This window comes from Balaenoptera physalus (genome assembly GCF_965194825.1).
Source record: "Balaenoptera physalus genome assembly, contig: HAP1_SCAFFOLD_1156, whole genome shotgun sequence".
Lineage (NCBI taxonomy): Eukaryota > Metazoa > Chordata > Mammalia > Artiodactyla > Balaenopteridae > Balaenoptera > Balaenoptera physalus.
Window position 1 is genome coordinate 81,428 of NW_028125638.1, and position 24,067 is coordinate 105,494.

The following is a 24,067-nucleotide window of genomic DNA, read 5'->3' on the forward strand; positions in this document are numbered from 1 at the left end:
GACTCTACTCCTGACTCAGGCACTGACACTGGCCCTAACTTAGGCCGTGACACTACTCCTAACTAAGCAACTGACACTGTCCCTAACTAAGGCCCGGACACTACTCCTTACTCAGGCACTGACAATGTCACTAACTAAGGCTGTGACACTACTCCCAAAATAGACACTGAGACTGTCCCTAAATATGCCCTGACAGTACTCTGAACTCAGGCACTGACACTCTCCTTAACTAAGGCCCTGATACTACTTCCACCTCAGGCACTGACACTCTCCCTAAGTAAGCCCTGACATTACTCCCAATTCCGGCATTGACACTTTTGCTAACTAAGGCCCTGAAACTACTCACAACTGAGGCCCTTACACTGTTACTAACTACCGGTCTGAGACTACTCCTAACTCAGGCCCTGGCACTGTCCGTAACTTAGGCTCTGGCACTATTCCTAACTCAGACACTGACGCTGTCCCTTAACTAAGGGTCTGACCCTACTCCCAACTCAGACAGTGACACTCTCCCTAATTAAGGCCTTGACACTACTCTTAACTCAGGCCCTGACACAGTCCATAATAAAGACCCTGAAACTAATCCCAACTCAGGCCCTGGCACTGTCTGTAACTAAGGGACTGACACTACTCCCATCTCAGCAACTGACACCATCCCTAACTATGGCCCTGACACTACTCCCAACTCAAGCACTGGCGCTGTCTCTAACTAAGGCACTGGCACTACTCCCAACTCAGGCACTGACACTCTCCCTAATTAATGTCCTGACACTACTCTCAACTCAGGCACTGACACTGTCCCTAACTAAGGCCCTGACACTACTCCTAATGCAGGCACTGACACTACCGTAAATAAGGCCCTGACTCCACTCCTAACTCAGGCACTGTCACTGTCACTACATAAGGCCATTACACTTCTCTTAATTCAACAACTGACACTCTCCGTAACTAAGGCTTTGACACAATACTTAACTCATGCCCTGACACTGACCTTAACTAAGACCCCGAGAGTACTCCCAAGTCAGTCACTGACACTGTTCCTAACTACGGCTCAGAGACTACTCCCAATTCAGGCCCTGACACTGTCCCTAACTAAGGCACTGATATTAGTCCCAACTCAGGCAATGACACTGTCCCTAACTAAGGCCCTGACATTACTCCCAACTTAGGCACTGTCACTGTCCCTAACTAAGGCCCTGACACTACTCCCAACTCAGGCACTGACACTGTCCATAACTAATGTCCTGACACAACTCCCAACTCAGGCACTGACATTGTTCCTAACAAAGACCCTGACACTAATCCCAACAAAGGCACTGAGACTGTCCCGAAATACGCCCTGACAGTACTCCCAACTCAGGCACTGACACTGTCCCTAACTAAGGCCCTGACACTACTCCCAAACTAGGCACTGACATTGTCCCTAACTAAGGCCCTGACATTACTCTGAACTCAGGCACTAACACTGTCTCTAACTAAGGCCCTGACACTACTCTTAACTCAGGCCCTGGCACAGTCCCTAACAAAGGCCTGCCACTACCCCCAACTCTGGCACTGAGAGTGTCCCTAACTACGGCCATCACACTACTCCTAACTCAGGCACTGACGCTGTCCCTAAGTAAGGCCCTGACACTACTCCCAACGCAGGCACTGATGCTGTCTCTAACTAAGGCTCTGACACTACTCCCAACACAGGCATTGACACTGTCCCTAACTAAGGCCCTCACACTACTACTTACTTAGGCACTGACACACTACCTAACTAAGGCCCTGAGACTACTTCTACCTCAGACCCTGACACTGTCCCTAACGAAGGGCCTGATACTACTCCCTACACAGTAACTGACACTCTCCCTAACTAAGGCCTTGACACTACTTTTAACTCATGCCCTGATGCTGTCCCCAAAAAAGACCCTGAGACTATTACCAACTCAGGCACTGACACTCTCCCTAACTAAGACCCTGACACTACTACCATCACAGCCACTGACACTGTCCCTAACTAGGCCCTGACACTAATCCCAACTCAGGCACTGACACTGTCCCTAACTAAGGCCCTGACACTACTCTCAACTCCGGCACTGACACTTTCTCTAACTAGGCCCTGACACTACTCCCAACTCAGGCACTGACACTGTCCCTAACTAAGGCCCTGACATAACTCCCAAATCCGGCACTGACACTTTCTCTAACTAAGGCCTTGAAACTACTCACAACTCAGGCACTGACCCTGTCCCTAACTAGGCCCTGACACTACTCCCAACTCAGGCACTGACACTGTCCCTAACTAAGGCCCTGACATAACTCCCAACTCCGGCAATGACACTTTCTCTAAGGCCCTGAAACTACTCACAACTCAGGCCCTGACACTGTTCCTAACTACCGGTCTCAGACTACTCCTAACTTAGGCCCTGACACTATTCCTAACACAGTCAGTGACACTGTCCCTAACTAACGTCCTGAGACTATTCCTAACTCAGACCCTGACACTGTCCATAACTTAGGCCATGTCACTACTCCCAACTCAGGCACTGACGCTCTTCCTAACTAAGGGTCTGAAACTACTCCAAACTGAGTCACTGACACTCTTCCAAATTAAGGCCTTGACACTACTCTTAACTCAGGCCCTGACACTGTCCATAATAAAGACCCCGACAAAAATCCCAACTTAGGCACTGACAATGTCCGTAACTAAGGCCCTGACACTATTCCCATCTCAGCCACTGACACTGTCCCTAACTCTGGCCCTGACACTACTCCAAAAGCAAGCACTGGCACTGTCCCTAACTAAAGCACTTGCACTACTCCCAACTCGCCCTGGCGCTGTCCCTAACTAAGGCTCTGACACTACTCCCAATTCAGGCAATGACATTGTCCCTAATTGAGGCAATGAGACTAATCCCAACTCAAGCACTAAGGCTCTGGATCATTGTGATGACAAGCGCCATGGAGCATTGTGATGACAAGGGCCATGGAGAATTGTGATGACGGGTCCTGGAGCATTGTGGTGACAAGGGCCATGGAGCATTTTGAAGACAGGGGTCATGGGGCATTGTGATGAAAGTGGTCATGGAGCATTGTCATTAAAGTGGTCAAGGAACATTGTGATAAAAGTGGTCATGTAGCATTGTGATGAAAAGTGCTATGGAGAATTGGGCTGACAGGGGTCATGGAGCATTGTAATGACAAATGCATGGAGATTTGTGATGACGAGGACCATGGAGCATTGAGATTATAAGGATCATGCAGCATTGTGATGACAGGGTCCATGGAGCATTTTAATGACAAGGGACATGAAGCATTGTGATGACAGAGGTCATGGAGCATTGTGGTGACCAGCGGCATGGAGCATTGTGATAAAAGTGGTCATGTAGCATTGTGATGAAAAGTGCTATGGAGCATTGGGATGACAGGGGTCATGGAGCATTGGGATGACAGGGGTCATCAGCATTGTGATGACAAATGCGTGGAGATTTGTGATGACGAGGATCATGGAGCATTGAGATTATAAGGATCATGCAGCATTGTGATGACAGGGGCCATGGAATATTTTAATGACAAGGGACATGGAGCATTGTGGTGACAAAAGTCATGGAGCACTGTGGTGACCAGCGGCATGGAGCATTGTGAAGAAAGGGGTACTGTAACATTGTGATGAAAGGGTCAAGGAGCATTTTGATTGCAAGGAATTTAGAGCATTGTGATGACAAGGGCCATGGAGCATTGTGATGACAGGGCTCATGTGGCATTATGATGACAGTGGTCCTGAAGCAATGTGATGAACGTTGTCATGGAGCACTGTGATTACAGGGGCCATGGAGAATTGTGATGACAAAGGCCAGGGAACATTGTGATGACAGGGCTCATGGAGCATTGTGATGAAAACGGACCTGGAGCATTGTGATGAAAGGGGTCATGGCTCATTGTGATGACAGGGGCCCTGGAACATTGTGATGACAGGGGTCACGGGGCATTGTGATGACAAGGGCCATGGAACATTTGTATGACAGTGGTCATAAGGCATTTTGAATGACAGGGGCCATGAAACATTGTGATGACAAGAGTCATGGTGACTTGTGATGACAGGGAGTATGGAGCTTTGTGATTTCACAGGCATGTAGCATTTTAGACAAGGGTCATGGAGCATTGTGATGAAAGGGGTCATGGAGCATTGTGATGATAAGGGCATGGAGCATTGTGATGACAATGGCATGGAGCATTGCGATGACAAAGGTCATGGAGCCTTGTGATGACACGGGTTATGGAGCATTGTGATGACAAGGGCGTGGAGCATTGTGATGACAGTGGTCATGGAACATTGTGACGGTAAGGGCATCGAGCCGAGTAGGGGACAGTCTAGCGGCCTTGGGACTAAATTCAATGCCTGAATTAGGCCAGCATAAGGTCTTTAGTTAGCATAAGAGGTAGGACATTAGCTCAGGACAGGGTTAGGGTAAAGGCTTGGAATCGTGTCAGGAAATGACCTAAGGATAGTGTGAAGACCTTTGTTACTGAGACTCTCAGGGACTTCTTCAGAAGCAGTGTTAGGGCTTCAGGTAGGGACAGCATCAGGGCCTGACTTAGGGAGAGCGACAGGGCCTGAGTGAGGCCTAATGTCAGGCCCTTAGCTGGGGACACTGTCAGGGAATGACTTAGGAGCAGCATCAGTGCCTTTGTTGGATCAGCTTTAGGCTCTTAGTTAAAGACATGACCGGAGCCCTAGTTAGTCACAGTGTCAAGGCCTCAGTTAGGGAAAGCTTCAGGGTCTGAGTTACAGACAGCCTCAGGTCTTCACTTAAAGACAGCGACAGGGCTTTCTTAGGGACAGTGTCTGGACCTTGGTTAGAAATGAGTCAGAATATTAGCTCAGGAGAGTGTCAGGATTTTAGTTATTGCTGGCAGCAGGGACTATATTAAGGACAGATTCCGGGCCTTTGTTAGATTCAGTGACATGGCCTTAGTTAGGAGTAGTCAGGGCCTTAGTTAGGGAGAGCATTAGGGTTTCAGTTAGCATAAGATGCAGGAGATTATCTCGGGACAGAGTCAGGTTCCAGGCCAGAGATAGTGAAAGGAAATGACCAAGGGATAACGAGAAGACCTTAGTTATTCAGAGCATCAGGGCCTTAGTTAGCAGCAGCGTGAGCGCCTTAATCAGGACCAGCGCCAGGGCTTGATGTATGGACAGCATCAGAGCCTAACTAAGGTACAGCAACAGGGCCTAAGTGAGGCCTATCTTTAGGGCCTGAGTAAGGGACAGTATCAGGGCATGACTTAGGAGCAGCATAAAGGCCTCTGTAGGATCAGCATTAGGGTCTTGGTTAAAGCTATTATCAGGGCCTCCGTTAGGGATAGCCTCAAGGCCTCACTTAGGGACAGCGTCAGGGCTTACTTTGGGAAAGTTTCAGGACCTTGGTAAGACATGGGTCAGGCTATTAGCTCAGGATAATATCAGGTGTTCAGATATTGACGGCAGCAGGGCCTTAGTTAGAGGCAGTGTCAGGGCCTAAGTTAGGACTAGCATCAGAGCCTTTGTTAGGTACAGTGTCAGTGACTGAGTTAGGTGTAGTGTCAGAGCCTTAGTTAGGGACAGTGTCAGGGCCTGCATTAGGACGAGCCTCCAGGCCCCAGTTAGGGACAGGTTCAAGGCCTCGGACCTAAATTCAGGGCCTCATTTAGGGACAGAATCAGGGATTTAGCTAGCATAAGGGGATCTACAGCTGAAAGCAACCTGAACACCACCACAGGCAGATGCACAAGTGAACCATGCACGCTCCTATGAAGGAATATTCCACAGCAGTTGAGTACATTTTGTTTAAAGTTAGTAACACTATAAAAATTATGTTTTGAAGAAAACTATATTCAGAAGATGAAAGAATCTCGTTCTAAAGACTCTCTTTAGCTCATCTCGACATTAGCTAAAGAGAAGGTTAGGTTAAGGTCTAGGGAGAGTGTCAGGAAATGACCTAGGGATAGTGTCAAGACCTTAGTTACTTAGCACATCAGGACCTAATTTAGGAGCAGTGAGTGTCAGGGCTTCGGGTAGGAACAGCGTCAGAGCCTGACTTAGGGAGTGGGACAGGGCCTGAGTGAGGCCTAGCGTCACGGCCTTAGCTAGAGACAGTGTCAGGGCATGACTTAGGAGCAGCATAAGAGCCACGGTAGGATCAGCCTCAGGGGCTATGTTAAAGATATTATCAGGGCCTCTATTAGGGACAGCCTCAAGGCCTCACTTAGAGACAGCATCAGGGCTTCCTTAGGGACAGTTTCAGGACCTTGGTAAGAGATGGGTCAAGAAATTAGCTCAGGATAGTGTCAGGACTTTAGATATTGACGGCAGCAGGGCCTTAGTTAGGGACAGTGTCAGGCCCTGAATTAGGACGAACATCGAGGCCTTAGGTACGGACAGGATCACAGCCTCGAGAGTAATTTTAGGCCCTTAGTTAAGGACAGCAGCAGGGCTGTAGTTAGCATAAGAGGCACGACATTTGCTAGGGACAGGGTCAGGTTATGGTCTAGGGATAGTGTCAGGAAAGGACCTAAGCATAGTCTCAAAACCTTAGTTACTGAGAGTATCAGATCCTTATTTAGAACCAGTGTCAGGGCTTCAGGTAGGGACAGCATCAGAGCCTGACTTAGGGAGAGCGTTAGGGTCTGAGTGAGGCCTAGCATCAGACACTTAGTGGGGGACACTATCAAGGCATGACTTAGGAGCAGCATCAGGGTCTCTGTTGGATCAGCCTTAGGGTCTTAGTTAAAGGCATGTTCAGGGTCTGAGTTAGTCACAGCATCAAGGCCTGAGTTAGTTAGGGAAAGCTTCAGGGCCTCACTTAGGGATAGCGTCAGGGCTTACTTTGGGACAGTGTCAGGACCTTGGTAAGACATGGGACAGGTTATTAGCTCCGGATAATGTCAGGACTTTAGATGTTGATGGCAGCAGCCCTTAGTTAGAGACAGTGTCAGGCCCTGAGTTACGACTAGCATCAGAGCCTTTGTTAGATACAATGTACGGGACTGAATTAGGAGTAGAGTCAGGGCCTTAGTTAGTGACAGTGTCAGGGCCTGACTTAGGGAGAGCGACAGGGCCTGAGTGAGGCTTAGCATCAGGCCCTTAGCTGGGCACACTGTCAGGGCATGACTTTGGAGCAGCATCAGCGTCTTTGCTGGATCAGCATTAAGGTCTTCGTTAGGTACATGATCAGGGCCTGAATTAGTCAGAGCGTCAAGGCTTCAGTTAAGGAAAGCTTCAGGGCCTGAGGTAGGGACAGCCTCAGGTCTTCACTTAGGGACAGCGTCAGGGCTTACTTTGGGACAGTTTCAGGACCTTGGAAAGACATAGGTCAGGATATTAGCTCAGGATAATGTCAGGACTTTTGATAGTGATGGCAGCAGGGCCTTAGTTACAGACGGTTTCAGGGCCTGAGTTAGGCCTAGCATCAGAGACTTTGTTAGGTACAGTGTAAGGGACTGAGTTAGGAGTAGTGTCAGGGCCTTGCTTAGGGACAGTGTCAGGGTCTGATTTAGGTGTACTGTCTGAGACCTAGTTAGGGACAGTGCTAGGGCCTGAGTTAGGATTAGTGTCAAGGCCTTATTTAGGACCAATTTCAGGGCCTTAGTTTGGACTAGCATCAGAGCCATTGTTAGGAATCGTATGAGGGCCTGAGTTAGGCATACTATCAGGGCCTTAGTTAGGGACAGTTTTAGGGCCTGAGTTAGGATTGGTGTCAAGGCCTTATTTAGGACCAATTTTAGGGCTTTAGTTTGGACTAGCAACAAAGCCTTTGTTAGGTATCATGTCGGGGCCTCCGTTAGGTGTAGTGTCAGGGCCATTGTTAGGGACAGTATCAGGGCCTGACTTAGGAGAAGGTCAGGGCCTTAGCCAGGGAAAGTGTCAGGGCCTTAGTTAGGGACATTATCAGGGCCTGAATTAGCAGTAGTGTCAAAAGTCCTTAGTGAGGAGAGAAAGGAGTAAGTCAGGACTCAGGCCCTGACACTGTTCTTAAATAAGGCCCTGACATTACCTGTAACACAGGTCCTGATCTGATTCCTATCATAGGCGCTGATGTTGGACTTAACTAAGGCCCTGACACTGGTCCTAAGTACAGCTGTGACACTACTCTTAACTCAGGCCCTGACACTGTCCCTAACAAAGCCTCTGGCACTACTCCTAAATCAGGCACTGACACTCTCCCTAACTAAGGCCCTGACATACACCTAACTCAGTCCCTGACACTGTCTCTAACTAAGGCCCTGATACTACTCCAAACTCAGCACTGACACTGTCACTAACTAAGGCCCCGACACTATTCATAGCTCACGCCCTAACACAACTCCTAAATCATGCCCTGACAATGTCCCTAACTAAGGCCCTGACACTATTCCTAACTCAGGCGCTGACACAATACTTAAGGAAGGCCCTGACATTACTCCTAACTCAGGCCCTGAAAAGGTCCCTAACTAAGGCCGACACAACTCCTAACTCAGGCACTAACACTGTCCCTAAATAAGGCCCTGAAACTATTCCTAACTGAGGCGCTGATACAATAACTAACGAAGGCACTGATGCTACTCCTAACTAAGGCCCTGACACTACTCCTATCTCAAGCAATGACACTGTCCCTAACTTAGGCCCTGACTCTACTCCTGACTCAGGCACTGACACTGGCCCTAACTTAGGCCGTGACACTACTCCTAACTAAGCAACTGACACTGTCCCTAACTAAGGCCCGGACACTACTCCTTACTCAGGCACTGACAATGTCACTAACTAAGGCTGTGACACTACTCCCAAAATAGACACTGAGACTGTCCCTAAATATGCCCTGACAGTACTCTGAACTCAGGCACTGACACTCTCCTTAACTAAGGCCCTGATACTACTTCCACCTCAGGCACTGACACTCTCCCTAAGTAAGCCCTGACATTACTCCCAATTCCGGCATTGACACTTTTGCTAACTAAGGCCCTGAAACTACTCACAACTGAGGCCCTTACACTGTTACTAACTACCGGTCTGAGACTACTCCTAACTCAGGCCCTGGCACTGTCCGTAACTTAGGCTCTGGCACTATTCCTAACTCAGACACTGACGCTGTCCCTTAACTAAGGGTCTGACCCTACTCCCAACTCAGACAGTGACACTCTCCCTAATTAAGGCCTTGACACTACTCTTAACTCAGGCCCTGACACAGTCCATAATAAAGACCCTGAAACTAATCCCAACTCAGGCCCTGGCACTGTCTGTAACTAAGGGACTGACACTACTCCCATCTCAGCAACTGACACCATCCCTAACTATGGCCCTGACACTACTCCCAACTCAAGCACTGGCGCTGTCTCTAACTAAGGCACTGGCACTACTCCCAACTCAGGCACTGACACTCTCCCTAATTAATGTCCTGACACTACTCTCAACTCAGGCACTGACACTGTCCCTAACTAAGGCCCTGACACTACTCCTAATGCAGGCACTGACACTACCGTAAATAAGGCCCTGACTCCACTCCTAACTCAGGCACTGTCACTGTCACTACATAAGGCCATTACACTTCTCTTAATTCAACAACTGACACTCTCCGTAACTAAGGCTTTGACACAATACTTAACTCATGCCCTGACACTGACCTTAACTAAGACCCCGAGAGTACTCCCAAGTCAGTCACTGACACTGTTCCTAACTACGGCTCAGAGACTACTCCCAATTCAGGCCCTGACACTGTCCCTAACTAAGGCACTGATATTAGTCCCAACTCAGGCAATGACACTGTCCCTAACTAAGGCCCTGACATTACTCCCAACTTAGGCACTGTCACTGTCCCTAACTAAGGCCCTGACACTACTCCCAACTCAGGCACTGACACTGTCCATAACTAATGTCCTGACACAACTCCCAACTCAGGCACTGACATTGTTCCTAACAAAGACCCTGACACTAATCCCAACAAAGGCACTGAGACTGTCCCGAAATACGCCCTGACAGTACTCCCAACTCAGGCACTGACACTGTCCCTAACTAAGGCCCTGACACTACTCCCAAACTAGGCACTGACATTGTCCCTAACTAAGGCCCTGACATTACTCTGAACTCAGGCACTAACACTGTCTCTAACTAAGGCCCTGACACTACTCTTAACTCAGGCCCTGGCACAGTCCCTAACAAAGGCCTGCCACTACCCCCAACTCTGGCACTGAGAGTGTCCCTAACTACGGCCATCACACTACTCCTAACTCAGGCACTGACGCTGTCCCTAAGTAAGGCCCTGACACTACTCCCAACGCAGGCACTGATGCTGTCTCTAACTAAGGCTCTGACACTACTCCCAACACAGGCATTGACACTGTCCCTAACTAAGGCCCTCACACTACTACTTACTTAGGCACTGACACACTACCTAACTAAGGCCCTGAGACTACTTCTACCTCAGACCCTGACACTGTCCCTAACGAAGGGCCTGATACTACTCCCTACACAGTAACTGACACTCTCCCTAACTAAGGCCTTGACACTACTTTTAACTCATGCCCTGATGCTGTCCCCAAAAAAGACCCTGAGACTATTACCAACTCAGGCACTGACACTCTCCCTAACTAAGACCCTGACACTACTACCATCACAGCCACTGACACTGTCCCTAACTAGGCCCTGACACTAATCCCAACTCAGGCACTGACACTGTCCCTAACTAAGGCCCTGACACTACTCTCAACTCCGGCACTGACACTTTCTCTAACTAGGCCCTGACACTACTCCCAACTCAGGCACTGACACTGTCCCTAACTAAGGCCCTGACATAACTCCCAAATCCGGCACTGACACTTTCTCTAACTAAGGCCTTGAAACTACTCACAACTCAGGCACTGACCCTGTCCCTAACTAGGCCCTGACACTACTCCCAACTCAGGCACTGACACTGTCCCTAACTAAGGCCCTGACATAACTCCCAACTCCGGCAATGACACTTTCTCTAAGGCCCTGAAACTACTCACAACTCAGGCCCTGACACTGTTCCTAACTACCGGTCTCAGACTACTCCTAACTTAGGCCCTGACACTATTCCTAACACAGTCAGTGACACTGTCCCTAACTAACGTCCTGAGACTATTCCTAACTCAGACCCTGACACTGTCCATAACTTAGGCCATGTCACTACTCCCAACTCAGGCACTGACGCTCTTCCTAACTAAGGGTCTGAAACTACTCCAAACTGAGTCACTGACACTCTTCCAAATTAAGGCCTTGACACTACTCTTAACTCAGGCCCTGACACTGTCCATAATAAAGACCCCGACAAAAATCCCAACTTAGGCACTGACAATGTCCGTAACTAAGGCCCTGACACTATTCCCATCTCAGCCACTGACACTGTCCCTAACTCTGGCCCTGACACTACTCCAAAAGCAAGCACTGGCACTGTCCCTAACTAAAGCACTTGCACTACTCCCAACTCGCCCTGGCGCTGTCCCTAACTAAGGCTCTGACACTACTCCCAATTCAGGCAATGACATTGTCCCTAATTGAGGCAATGAGACTAATCCCAACTCAAGCACTAAGGCTCTGGATCATTGTGATGACAAGCGCCATGGAGCATTGTGATGACAAGGGCCATGGAGAATTGTGATGACGGGTCCTGGAGCATTGTGGTGACAAGGGCCATGGAGCATTTTGAAGACAGGGGTCATGGGGCATTGTGATGAAAGTGGTCATGGAGCATTGTCATTAAAGTGGTCAAGGAACATTGTGATAAAAGTGGTCATGTAGCATTGTGATGAAAAGTGCTATGGAGAATTGGGCTGACAGGGGTCATGGAGCATTGTAATGACAAATGCGTGGAGATTTGTGATGACGAGGACCATGGAGCATTGAGATTATAAGGATCATGCAGCATTGTGATGACAGGGTCCATGGAGCATTTTAATGACAAGGGACATGAAGCATTGTGATGACAGAGGTCATGGAGCATTGTGGTGACCAGCGGCATGGAGCATTGTGATAAAAGTGGTCATGTAGCATTGTGATGAAAAGTGCTATGGAGCATTGGGATGACAGGGGTCATGGAGCATTGGGATGACAGGGGTCATCAGCATTGTGATGACAAATGCGTGGAGATTTGTGATGACGAGGATCATGGAGCATTGAGATTATAAGGATCATGCAGCATTGTGATGACAGGGGCCATGGAATATTTTAATGACAAGGGACATGGAGCATTGTGGTGACAAAAGTCATGGAGCACTGTGGTGACCAGCGGCATGGAGCATTGTGAAGAAAGGGGTACTGTAACATTGTGATGAAAGGGTCAAGGAGCATTTTGATTGCAAGGAATTTAGAGCATTGTGATGACAAGGGCCATGGAGCATTGTGATGACAGGGCTCATGTGGCATTATGATGACAGTGGTCCTGAAGCAATGTGATGAACGTTGTCATGGAGCACTGTGATTACAGGGGCCATGGAGAATTGTGATGACAAAGGCCAGGGAACATTGTGATGACAGGGCTCATGGAGCATTGTGATGAAAACGGACCTGGAGCATTGTGATGAAAGGGGTCATGGCTCATTGTGATGACAGGGGCCCTGGAACATTGTGATGACAGGGGTCACGGGGCATTGTGATGACAAGGGCCATGGAACATTTGTATGACAGTGGTCATAAGGCATTTTGAATGACAGGGGCCATGAAACATTGTGATGACAAGAGTCATGGTGACTTGTGATGACAGGGAGTATGGAGCTTTGTGATTTCACAGGCATGTAGCATTTTAGACAAGGGTCATGGAGCATTGTGATGAAAGGGGTCATGGAGCATTGTGATGATAAGGGCATGGAGCATTGTGATGACAATGGCATGGAGCATTGCGATGACAAAGGTCATGGAGCCTTGTGATGACACGGGTTATGGAGCATTGTGATGACAAGGGCGTGGAGCATTGTGATGACAGTGGTCATGGAACATTGTGACGGTAAGGGCATCGAGCCGAGTAGGGGACAGTCTAGCGGCCTTGGGACTAAATTCAATGCCTGAATTAGGCCAGCATAAGGTCTTTAGTTAGCATAAGAGGTAGGACATTAGCTCAGGACAGGGTTAGGGTAAAGGCTTGGAATCGTGTCAGGAAATGACCTAAGGATAGTGTGAAGACCTTTGTTACTGAGACTCTCAGGGACTTCTTCAGAAGCAGTGTTAGGGCTTCAGGTAGGGACAGCATCAGGGCCTGACTTAGGGAGAGCGACAGGGCCTGAGTGAGGCCTAATGTCAGGCCCTTAGCTGGGGACACTGTCAGGGAATGACTTAGGAGCAGCATCAGTGCCTTTGTTGGATCAGCTTTAGGCTCTTAGTTAAAGACATGACCAGAGCCCTAGTTAGTCACAGTGTCAAGGCCTCAGTTAGGGAAAGCTTCAGGGTCTGAGTTACAGACAGCCTCAGGTCTTCACTTAAAGACAGCGACAGGGCTTTCTTAGGGACAGTGTCTGGACCTTGGTTAGAAATGAGTCAGAATATTAGCTCAGGAGAGTGTCAGGATTTTAGTTATTGCTGGCAGCAGGGACTATATTAAGGACAGATTCCGGGCCTTTGTTAGATTCAGTGACATGGCCTTAGTTAGGAGTAGTCAGGGCCTTAGTTAGGGAGAGCATTAGGGTTTCAGTTAGCATAAGATGCAGGAGATTATCTCGGGACAGAGTCAGGTTCCAGGCCAGAGATAGTGAAAGGAAATGACCAAGGGATAACGAGAAGACCTTAGTTATTCAGAGCATCAGGGCCTTAGTTAGCAGCAGCGTGAGCGCCTTAATCAGGACCAGCGCCAGGGCTTGATGTATGGACAGCATCAGAGCCTAACTAAGGTACAGCAACAGGGCCTAAGTGAGGCCTATCTTTAGGGCCTGAGTAAGGGACAGTATCAGGGCATGACTTAGGAGCAGCATAAAGGCCTCTGTAGGATCAGCATTAGGGTCTTGGTTAAAGCTATTATCAGGGCCTCCGTTAGGGATAGCCTCAAGGCCTCACTTAGGGACAGCGTCAGGGCTTACTTTGGGAAAGTTTCAGGACCTTGGTAAGACATGGGTCAGGCTATTAGCTCAGGATAATATCAGGTGTTCAGATATTGACGGCAGCAGGGCCTTAGTTAGAGGCAGTGTCAGGGCCTAAGTTAGGACTAGCATCAGAGCCTTTGTTAGGTACAGTGTCAGTGACTGAGTTAGGTGTAGTGTCAGAGCCTTAGTTAGGGACAGTGTCAGGGCCTGCATTAGGACGAGCCTCCAGGCCCCAGTTAGGGACAGGTTCACGGCCTCGGACCTAAATTCAGGGCCTCATTTACGGACAGAATCAGGGATTTAGCTAGCATAAGGGGATCTACAGCTGAAAGCAACCTGAACACCACCACAAGCAGATGCACAAGTGAACCATGCACGCTCCTATGAAGGAATATTCCACAGCAGTTGAGTACATTTTGTTTAAAGTTAGTAACACTATAAAAATTATGTTTTGAAGAAAACTATATTCAGAAGATGAAAGAATCTCGTTCTAAAGACTCTCTTTAGCTCATCTCGACATTAGCTAAAGAGAAGGTTAGGTTAAGGTCTAGGGAGAGTGTCAGGAAATGACCTAGGGATAGTGTCAAGACCTTAGTTACTTAGCACATCAGGACCTAATTTAGGAGCAGTGAGTGTCAGGGCTTCGGGTAGGAACAGCGTCAGAGCCTGACTTAGGGAGTGGGACAGGGCCTGAGTGAGGCCTAGCGTCACGGCCTTAGCTAGAGACAGTGTCAGGGCATGACTTAGGAGCAGCATAAGAGCCACGGTAGGATCAGCCTCAGGGGCTATGTTAAAGATATTATCAGGGCCTCTATTAGGGACAGCCTCAAGGCCTCACTTAGAGACAGCATCAGGGCTTCCTTAGGGACAGTTTCAGGACCTTGGTAAGAGATGGGTCAAGAAATTAGCTCAGGATAGTGTCAGGACTTTAGATATTGACGGCAGCAGGGCCTTAGTTAGGGACAGTGTCAGGCCCTGAATTAGGACGAACATCGAGGCCTTAGGTACGGACAGGATCACAGCCTCGAGAGTAATTTTAGGCCCTTAGTTAAGGACAGCAGCAGGGCTGTAGTTAGCATAAGAGGCACGACATTTGCTAGGGACAGGGTCAGGTTATGGTCTAGGGATAGTGTCAGGAAAGGACCTAAGCATAGTCTCAAAACCTTAGTTACTGAGAGTATCAGATCCTTATTTAGAACCAGTGTCAGGGCTTCAGGTAGGGACAGCATCAGAGCCTGACTTAGGGAGAGCGTTAGGGTCTGAGTGAGGCCTAGCATCAGACACTTAGTGGGGGACACTATCAAGGCATGACTTAAGAGCAGCATCAGGGTCTCTGTTGGATCAGCCTTAGGGTCTTAGTTAAAGGCATGTTCACGGTCTGAGTTAGTCACAGCATCAAGGCCTGAGTTAGTTAGGGAAAGCTTCAGGGCCTCACTTAGGGATAGCGTCAGGGCTTACTTTGGGACAGTGTCAGGACCTTGGTAAGACATGGGACAGGTTATTAGCTCCGGATAATGTCAGGACTTTAGATGTTGATGGCAGCAGCCCTTAGTTAGAGACAGTGTCAGGCCCTGAGTTACGACTAGCATCAGAGCCTTTGTTAGATACAATGTACGGGACTGAATTAGGAGTAGAGTCAGGGCCTTCGTTAGTGACAGTGTCAGGGCCTGACTTAGGGAGAGCGACAGGGCCTGAGTGAGGCTTAGCATCAGGCCCTTAGCTGGGCACACTGTCAGGGCATGACTTTGGAGCAGCATCAGCGTCTTTGCTGGATCAGCATTAAGGTCTTCGTTAGGCACATGATCAGGGCCTGAATTAGTCAGAGCGTCAAGGCTTCAGTTAAGGAAAGCTTCAGGGCCTGAGGTAGGGACAGCCTCAGGTCTTCACTTAGGGACAGCGTCAGGGCTTACTTTGGGACAGTTTCAGGACCTTGGAAAGACATAGGTCAGGATATTAGCTCAGGATAATGTCAGGACTTTTGATAGTGATGGCAGCAGGGCCTTAGTTACAGACGGTTTCAGGGCCTGAGTTAGGCCTAGCATCAGAGACTTTGTTAGGTACAGTGTAAGGGACTGAGTTAGGAGTAGTGTCAGGGCCTTGCTTAGGGACAGTGTCAGGGTCTGATTTAGGTGTACTGTCTGAGACCTAGTTAGGGACAGTGCTAGGGCCTGAGTTAGGATTAGTGTCAAGGCCTTATTTAGGACCAATTTCAGGGCCTTAGTTTGGACTAGCATCAGAGCCATTGTTAGGAATCGTATGAGGGCCTGAGTTAGGCATACTATCAGGGCCTTAGTTAGGGACAGTTTTAGGGCCTGAGTTAGGATTGGTGTCAAGGCCTTATTTAGGACCAATTTTAGGGCTTTAGTTTGGACTAGCAACAAAGCCTTTGTTAGGTATCATGTCGGGGCCTCCGTTAGGTGTAGTGTCAGGGCCATTGTTAGGGACAGTATCAGGGCCTGACTTAGGAGAAGGTCAGGGCCTTAGCCAGGGAAAGTGTCAGGGCCTTAGTTAGGGACATTATCAGGGCCTGAATTAGCAGTAGTGTCAAAAGTCCTTAGTGAGGAGAGAAAGGAGTAAGTCAGGACTCAGGCCCTGACACTGTTCTTAAATAAGGCCCTGACATTACTTGTAACACAGGTCCTGATCTGATTCCTATCATAGGCGCTGATGTTGGACTTAACTAAGGCCCTGACACTGGTCCTAAGTACAGCTGTGACACTACTCTTAACTCAGGCCCTGACACTGTCCCTAACAAAGCCTCTGGCACTACTCCTAAATCAGGCACTGACACTCTCCCTAACTAAGGCCCTGACATACACCTAACTCAGTCCCTGACACTGTCTCTAACTAAGGCCCTGATACTACTCCAAACTCAGCACTGACACTGTCACTAACTAAGGCCCCGACACTATTCATAGCTCACGCCCTAACACAACTCCTAAATCATGCCCTGACAATGTCCCTAACTAAGGCCCTGACACTATTCCTAACTCAGGCGCTGACACAATACTTAAGGAAGGCCCTGACATTACTCCTAACTCAGGCCCTGAAAAGGTCCCTAACTAAGGCCGACACAACTCCTAACTCAGGCACTAACACTGTCCCTAAATAAGGCCCTGAAACTATTCCTAACTGAGGCGCTGATACAATAACTAACGAAGGCACTGATGCTACTCCTAACTAAGGCCCTGACACTACTCCTATCTCAAGCAATGACACTGTCCCTAACTTAGGCCCTGACTCTACTCCTGACTCAGGCACTGACACTGGCCCTAACTTAGGCCGTGACACTACTCCTAACTAAGCAACTGACACTGTCCCTAACTAAGGCCCGGACACTACTCCTTACTCAGGCACTGACAATGTCACTAACTAAGGCTGTGACACTACTCCCAAAATAGACACTGAGACTGTCCCTAAATATGCCCTGACAGTACTCTGAACTCAGGCACTGACACTCTCCTTAACTAAGGCCCTGATACTACTTCCACCTCAGGCACTGACACTCTCCCTAAGTAAGCCCTGACATTACTCCCAATTCCGGCATTGACACTTTTGCTAACTAAGGCCCTGAAACTACTCACAACTGAGGCCCTTACACTGTTACTAACTACCGGTCTGAGACTACTCCTAACTCAGGCCCTGGCACTGTCCGTAACTTAGGCTCTGGCACTATTCCTAACTCAGACACTGACGCTGTCCCTTAACTAAGGGTCTGACCCTACTCCCAACTCAGACAGTGACACTCTCCCTAATTAAGGCCTTGACACTACTCTTAACTCAGGCCCTGACACAGTCCATAATAAAGACCCTGAAACTAATCCCAACTCAGGCCCTGGCACTGTCTGTAACTAAGGGACTGACACTACTCCCATCTCAGCAACTGACACCATCCCTAACTATGGCCCTGACACTACTCCCAACTCAAGCACTGGCGCTGTCTCTAACTAAGGCACTGGCACTACTCCCAACTCAGGCACTGACACTCTCCCTAATTAATGTCCTGACACTACTCTCAACTCAGGCACTGACACTGTCCCTAACTAAGGCCCTGACACTACTCCTAATGCAGGCACTGACACTACCGTAAATAAGGCCCTGACTCCACTCCTAACTCAGGCACTGTCACTGTCACTACATAAGGCCATTACACTTCTCTTAATTCAACAACTGACACTCTCCGTAACTAAGGCTTTGACACAATACTTAACTCATGCCCTGACACTGACCTTAACTAAGACCCCGAGAGTACTCCCAAGTCAGTCACTGACACTGTTCCTAACTACGGCTCAGAGACTACTCCCAATTCAGGCCCTGACACTGTCCCTAACTAAGGCACTGATATTAGTCCCAACTCAGGCAATGACACTGTCCCTAACTAAGGCCCTGACATTACTCCCAACTTAGGCACTGTCACTGTCCCTAACTAAGGCCCTGACACTACTCCCAACTCAGGCACTGACACTGTCCATAACTAATGTCCTGACACAACTCCCAACTCAGGCACTGACATTGTTCCTAACAAAGACCCTGACACTAATCCCAACAAAGGCACTGAGACTGTCCCGAAATACGCCCTGACAGTACTCCCAACTCAGGCACTGACACTGTCCCTAACTAAGGCCCTGACACTACTCCCAAACTAGGCACTGACATTGTCCCTAACTAAGGCCCTGACATTACTCTGAACTCAGGCACTAACACTGTCTCTAACTAAGGCCCTGACACTACTCTTAACTCAGGCCCTGGCACAGTCCCTAACAAAGGCCTGCCACTACCCCCAACTCTGGCACTGAGAGTGTCCCTAACTACGGCCATCACACTACTCCTAACTCAGGCACTGACGCTGTCCCTAAGTAAGGCCCTGACACTACTCCCAACGCAGGCACTGATGCTGTCTCTAACTAAGGCTCTGACACTACTCCCAACACAGGCATTGACACTGTCCCTAACTAAGGCCCTCACACTACTACTTACTTAGGCACTGACACACTACCTAACTAAGGCCCTGAGACTACTTCTACCTCAGACCCTGACACTGTCCCTAACGAAGGGCCTGATACTACTCCCTACACAGTAACTGACACTCTCCCTAACTAAGGCCTTGACACTACTTTTAACTCATGCCCTGATGCTGTCCCCAAAAAAGACCCTGAGACTATTACCAACTCAGGCACTGACACTCTCCCTAACTAAGACCCTGACACTACTACCATCACAGCCACTGACACTGTCCCTAACTAGGCCCTGACACTAATCCCAACTCAGGCACTGACACTGTCCCTAACTAAGGCCCTGACACTACTCTCAACTCCGGCACTGACACTTTCTCTAACTAGGCCCTGACACTACTCCCAACTCAGGCACTGACACTGTCCCTAACTAAGGCCCTGACATAACTCCCAAATCCGGCACTGACACTTTCTCTAACTAAGGCCTTGAAACTACTCACAACTCAGGCACTGACCCTGTCCCTAACTAGGCCCTGACACTACTCCCAACTCAGGCACTGACACTGTCCCTAACTAAGGCCCTGACATAACTCCCAACTCCGGCAATGACACTTTCTCTAAGGCCCTGAAACTACTCACAACTCAGGCCCTGACACTGTTCCTAACTACCGGTCTCAGACTACTCCTAACTTAGGCCCTGACACTATTCCTAACACAGTCAGTGACACTGTCCCTAACTAACGTCCTGAGACTATTCCTAACTCAGACCCTGACACTGTCCATAACTTAGGCCATGTCACTACTCCCAACTCAGGCACTGACGCTCTTCCTAACTAAGGGTCTGAAACTACTCCAAACTGAGTCACTGACACTCTTCCAAATTAAGGCCTTGACACTACTCTTAACTCAGGCCCTGACACTGTCCATAATAAAGACCCCGACAAAAATCCCAACTTAGGCACTGACAATGTCCGTAACTAAGGCCCTGACACTATTCCCATCTCAGCCACTGACACTGTCCCTAACTCTGGCCCTGACACTACTCCAAAAGCAAGCACTGGCACTGTCCCTAACTAAAGCACTTGCACTACTCCCAACTCGCCCTGGCGCTGTCCCTAACTAAGGCTCTGACACTACTCCCAATTCAGGCAATGACATTGTCCCTAATTGAGGCAATGAGACTAATCCCAACTCAAGCACTAAGGCTCTGGATCATTGTGATGACAAGCGCCATGGAGCATTGTGATGACAAGGGCCATGGAGAATTGTGATGACGGGTCCTGGAGCATTGTGGTGACAAGGGCCATGGAGCATTTTGAAGACAGGGGTCATGGGGCATTGTGATGAAAGTGGTCATGGAGCATTGTCATTAAAGTGGTCAAGGAACATTGTGATAAAAGTGGTCATGTAGCATTGTGATGAAAAGTGCTATGGAGAATTGGGCTGACAGGGGTCATGGAGCATTGTAATGACAAATGCGTGGAGATTTGTGATGACGAGGACCATGGAGCATTGAGATTATAAGGATCATGCAGCATTGTGATGACAGGGTCCATGGAGCATTTTAATGACAAGGGACATGAAGCATTGTGATGACAGAGGTCATGGAGCATTGTGGTGACCAGCGGCATGGAGCATTGTGATAAAAGTGGTCATGTAGCATTGTGATGAAAAGTGCTATGGAGCATTGGGATGACAGGGGTCATGGAGCATTGGGATGACAGGGGTCATCAGCATTGTGATGACAAATGCGTGGAGATTTGTGATGACGAGGATCATGGAGCATTGAGATTATAAGGATCATGCAGCATTGTGATGACAGGGGCCATGGAATATTTTAATGACAAGGGACATGGAGCATTGTGGTGACAAAAGTCATGGAGCACTGTGGTGACCAGCGGCATGGAGCATTGTGAAGAAAGGGGTACTGTAACATTGTGATGAAAGGGTCAAGGAGCATTTTGATTGCAAGGAATTTAGAGCATTGTGATGACAAGGGCCATGGAGCATTGTGATGACAGGGCTCATGTGGCATTATGATGGCAGTGGTCCTGAAGCAATGTGATGAACGTTGTCATGGAGCACTGTGATTACAGGGGCCATGGAGAATTGTGATGACAAAGGCCAGGGAACATTGTGATGACAGGGCTCATGGAGCATTGTGATGAAAACGGACCTGGAGCATTGTGATGAAAGGGGTCATGGCTCATTGTGATGACAGGGGCCCTGGAACATTGTGATGACAGGGGTCACGGGGCATTGTGATGACAAGGGCCATGGAACATTTGTATGACAGTGGTCATAAGGCATTTTGAATGACAGGGGCCATGAAACATTGTGATGACAAGAGTCATGGTGACTTGTGATGACAGGGAGTATGGAGCTTTGTGATTTCACAGGCATGTAGCATTTTAGACAAGGGTCATGGAGCATTGTGATGAAAGGGGTCATGGAGCATTGTGATGATAAGGGCATGGAGCATTGTGATGACAATGGCATGGAGCATTGCGATGACAAAGGTCATGGAGCCTTGTGATGACACGGGTTATGGAGCATTGTGATGACAAGGGCGTGGAGCATTGTGATGACAGTGGTCATGGAACATTGTGACGGTAAGGGCATCGAGCCGAGTAGGGGACAGTCTAGCGGCCTTGGGACTAAATTCAATGCCTGAATTAGGCCAGCATAAGGTCTTTAGTTAGCATAAGAGGTAGGACATTAGCTCAGGACAGGGTTAGGGTAAAGGCTTGGAATCGTGTCAGGAAATGACCTAAGGATAGTGTGAAGACCTTTGTTACCGAGACTCTCAGGGACTTCTTCAGAAGCAGTGTTAGGGCTTCAGGTAGGGACAGCATCAGGGCCTGACTTAGGGAGAGCGACAGGGCCTGAGTGAGGCCTAATGTCAGGCCCTTAGCTGGGGACACTGTCAGGGAATGACTTAGGAGCAGCATCAGTGCCTTTGTTGGATCAGCTTTAGGCTCTTAGTTAAAGACATGACCAGAGCCCTAGTTAGTCACAGTGTCAAGGCCTCAGTTAGGGAAAGCTTCAGGGTCTGAGTTACAGACAGCCTCAGGTCTTCACTTAAAGACAGCGACAGGGCTTTCTTAGGGACAGTGTCTGGACCTTGGTTAGAAATGAGTCAGAATATTAGCTCAGGAGAGTGTCAGGATTTTAGTTATTGCTGGCAGCAGGGACTATATTAAGGACAGATTCCGGGCCTTTGTTAGATTCAGTGACATGGCCTTAGTTAGGAGTAGTCAGGGCCTTAGTTAGGGAGAGCATTAGGGTTTCAGTTAGCATAAGATGCAGGAGATTATCTCGGGACAGAGTCAGGTTCCAGGCCAGAGATAGTGAAAGGAAATGACCAAGGGATAACGAGAAGACCTTAGTTATTCAGAGCATCAGGGCCTTAGTTAGCAGCAGCGTGAGCGCCTTAATCAGGACCAGCGCCAGGGCTTGATGTATGGACAGCATCAGAGCCTAACTAAGGTACAGCAACAGGGCCTAAGTGAGGCCTATCTTTAGGGCCTGAGTAAGGGACAGTATCAGGGCATGACTTAGGAGCAGCATAAAGGCCTCTGTAGGATCAGCATTAGGGTCTTGGTTAAAGCTATTATCAGGGCCTCCGTTAGGGATAGCCTCAAGGCCTCACTTAGGGACAGCGTCAGGGCTTACTTTGGGAAAGTTTCAGGACCTTGGTAAGACATGGGTCAGGCTATTAGCTCAGGATAATATCAGGTGTTCAGATATTGACGGCAGCAGGGCCTTAGTTAGAGGCAGTGTCAGGGCCTAAGTTAGGACTAGCATCAGAGCCTTTGTTAGGTACAGTGTCAGTGACTGAGTTAGGTGTAGTGTCAGAGCCTTAGTTAGGGACAGTGTCAGGGCCTGCATTAGGACGAGCCTCCAGGCCCCAGTTAGGGACAGGTTCACGGCCTCGGACCTAAATTCAGGGCCTCATTTACGGACAGAATCAGGGATTTAGCTAGCATAAGGGGATCTACAGCTGAAAGCAACCTGAACACCACCACAAGCAGATGCACAAGTGAACCATGCACGCTCCTATGAAGGAATATTCCACAGCAGTTGAGTACATTTTGTTTAAAGTTAGTAACACTATAAAAATTATGTTTTGAAGAAAACTATATTCAGAAGATGAAAGAATCTCGTTCTAAAGACTCTCTTTAGCTCATCTCGACATTAGCTAAAGAGAAGGTTAGGTTAAGGTCTAGGGAGAGTGTCAGGAAATGACCTAGGGATAGTGTCAAGACCTTAGTTACTTAGCACATCAGGACCTAATTTAGGAGCAGTGAGTGTCAGGGCTTCGGGTAGGAACAGCGTCAGAGCCTGACTTAGGGAGTGGGACAGGGCCTGAGTGAGGCCTAGCGTCACGGCCTTAGCTAGAGACAGTGTCAGGGCATGACTTAGGAGCAGCATAAGAGCCACGGTAGGATCAGCCTCAGGGGCTATGTTAAAGATATTATCAGGGCCTCTATTAGGGACAGCCTCAAGGCCTCACTTAGAGACAGCATCAGGGCTTCCTTAGGGACAGTTTCAGGACCTTGGTAAGAGATGGGTCAAGAAATTAGCTCAGGATAGTGTCAGGACTTTAGATATTGACGGCAGCAGGGCCTTAGTTAGGGACAGTGTCAGGCCCTGAATTAGGACGAACATCGAGGCCTTAGGTACGGACAGGATCACAGCCTCGAGAGTAATTTTAGGCCCTTAGTTAAGGACAGCAGCAGGGCTGTAGTTAGCATAAGAGGCACGACATTTGCTAGGGACAGGGTCAGGTTATGGTCTAGGGATAGTGTCAGGAAAGGACCTAAGCATAGTCTCAAAACCTTAGTTACTGAGAGTATCAGATCCTTATTTAGAACCAGTGTCAGGGCTTCAGGTAGGGACAGCATCAGAGCCTGACTTAGGGAGAGCGTTAGGGTCTGAGTGAGGCCTAGCATCAGACACTTAGTGGGGGACACTATCAAGGCATGACTTAGGAGCAGCATCAGGGTCTCTGTTGGATCAGCCTTAGGGTCTTAGTTAAAGGCATGTTCAGGGTCTGAGTTAGTCACAGCATCAAGGCCTGAGTTAGTTAG

At 48.7% G+C, this 24,067-nt stretch overlaps 1 long non-coding RNA gene across 1 annotated transcript in view; it reads right to left on the reverse strand.

Annotated features, from left to right (window-relative positions):
* The window catches only part of LOC309653783, a 69,924-nt gene that overhangs the window by 35,875 nt on the left and 9,982 nt on the right, over positions 1 to 24,067 (reverse strand). Inside the window, exons 3-4 of the long non-coding RNA XR_014259469.1 lie at positions 15,500 to 15,951; positions 6,870 to 7,321 (exon numbers count right to left, since the gene is read on the reverse strand). This is a non-coding gene — a long non-coding RNA (uncharacterized lncRNA). The remainder of the gene's footprint in view (positions 1 to 6,869; positions 7,322 to 15,499; positions 15,952 to 24,067) is intronic.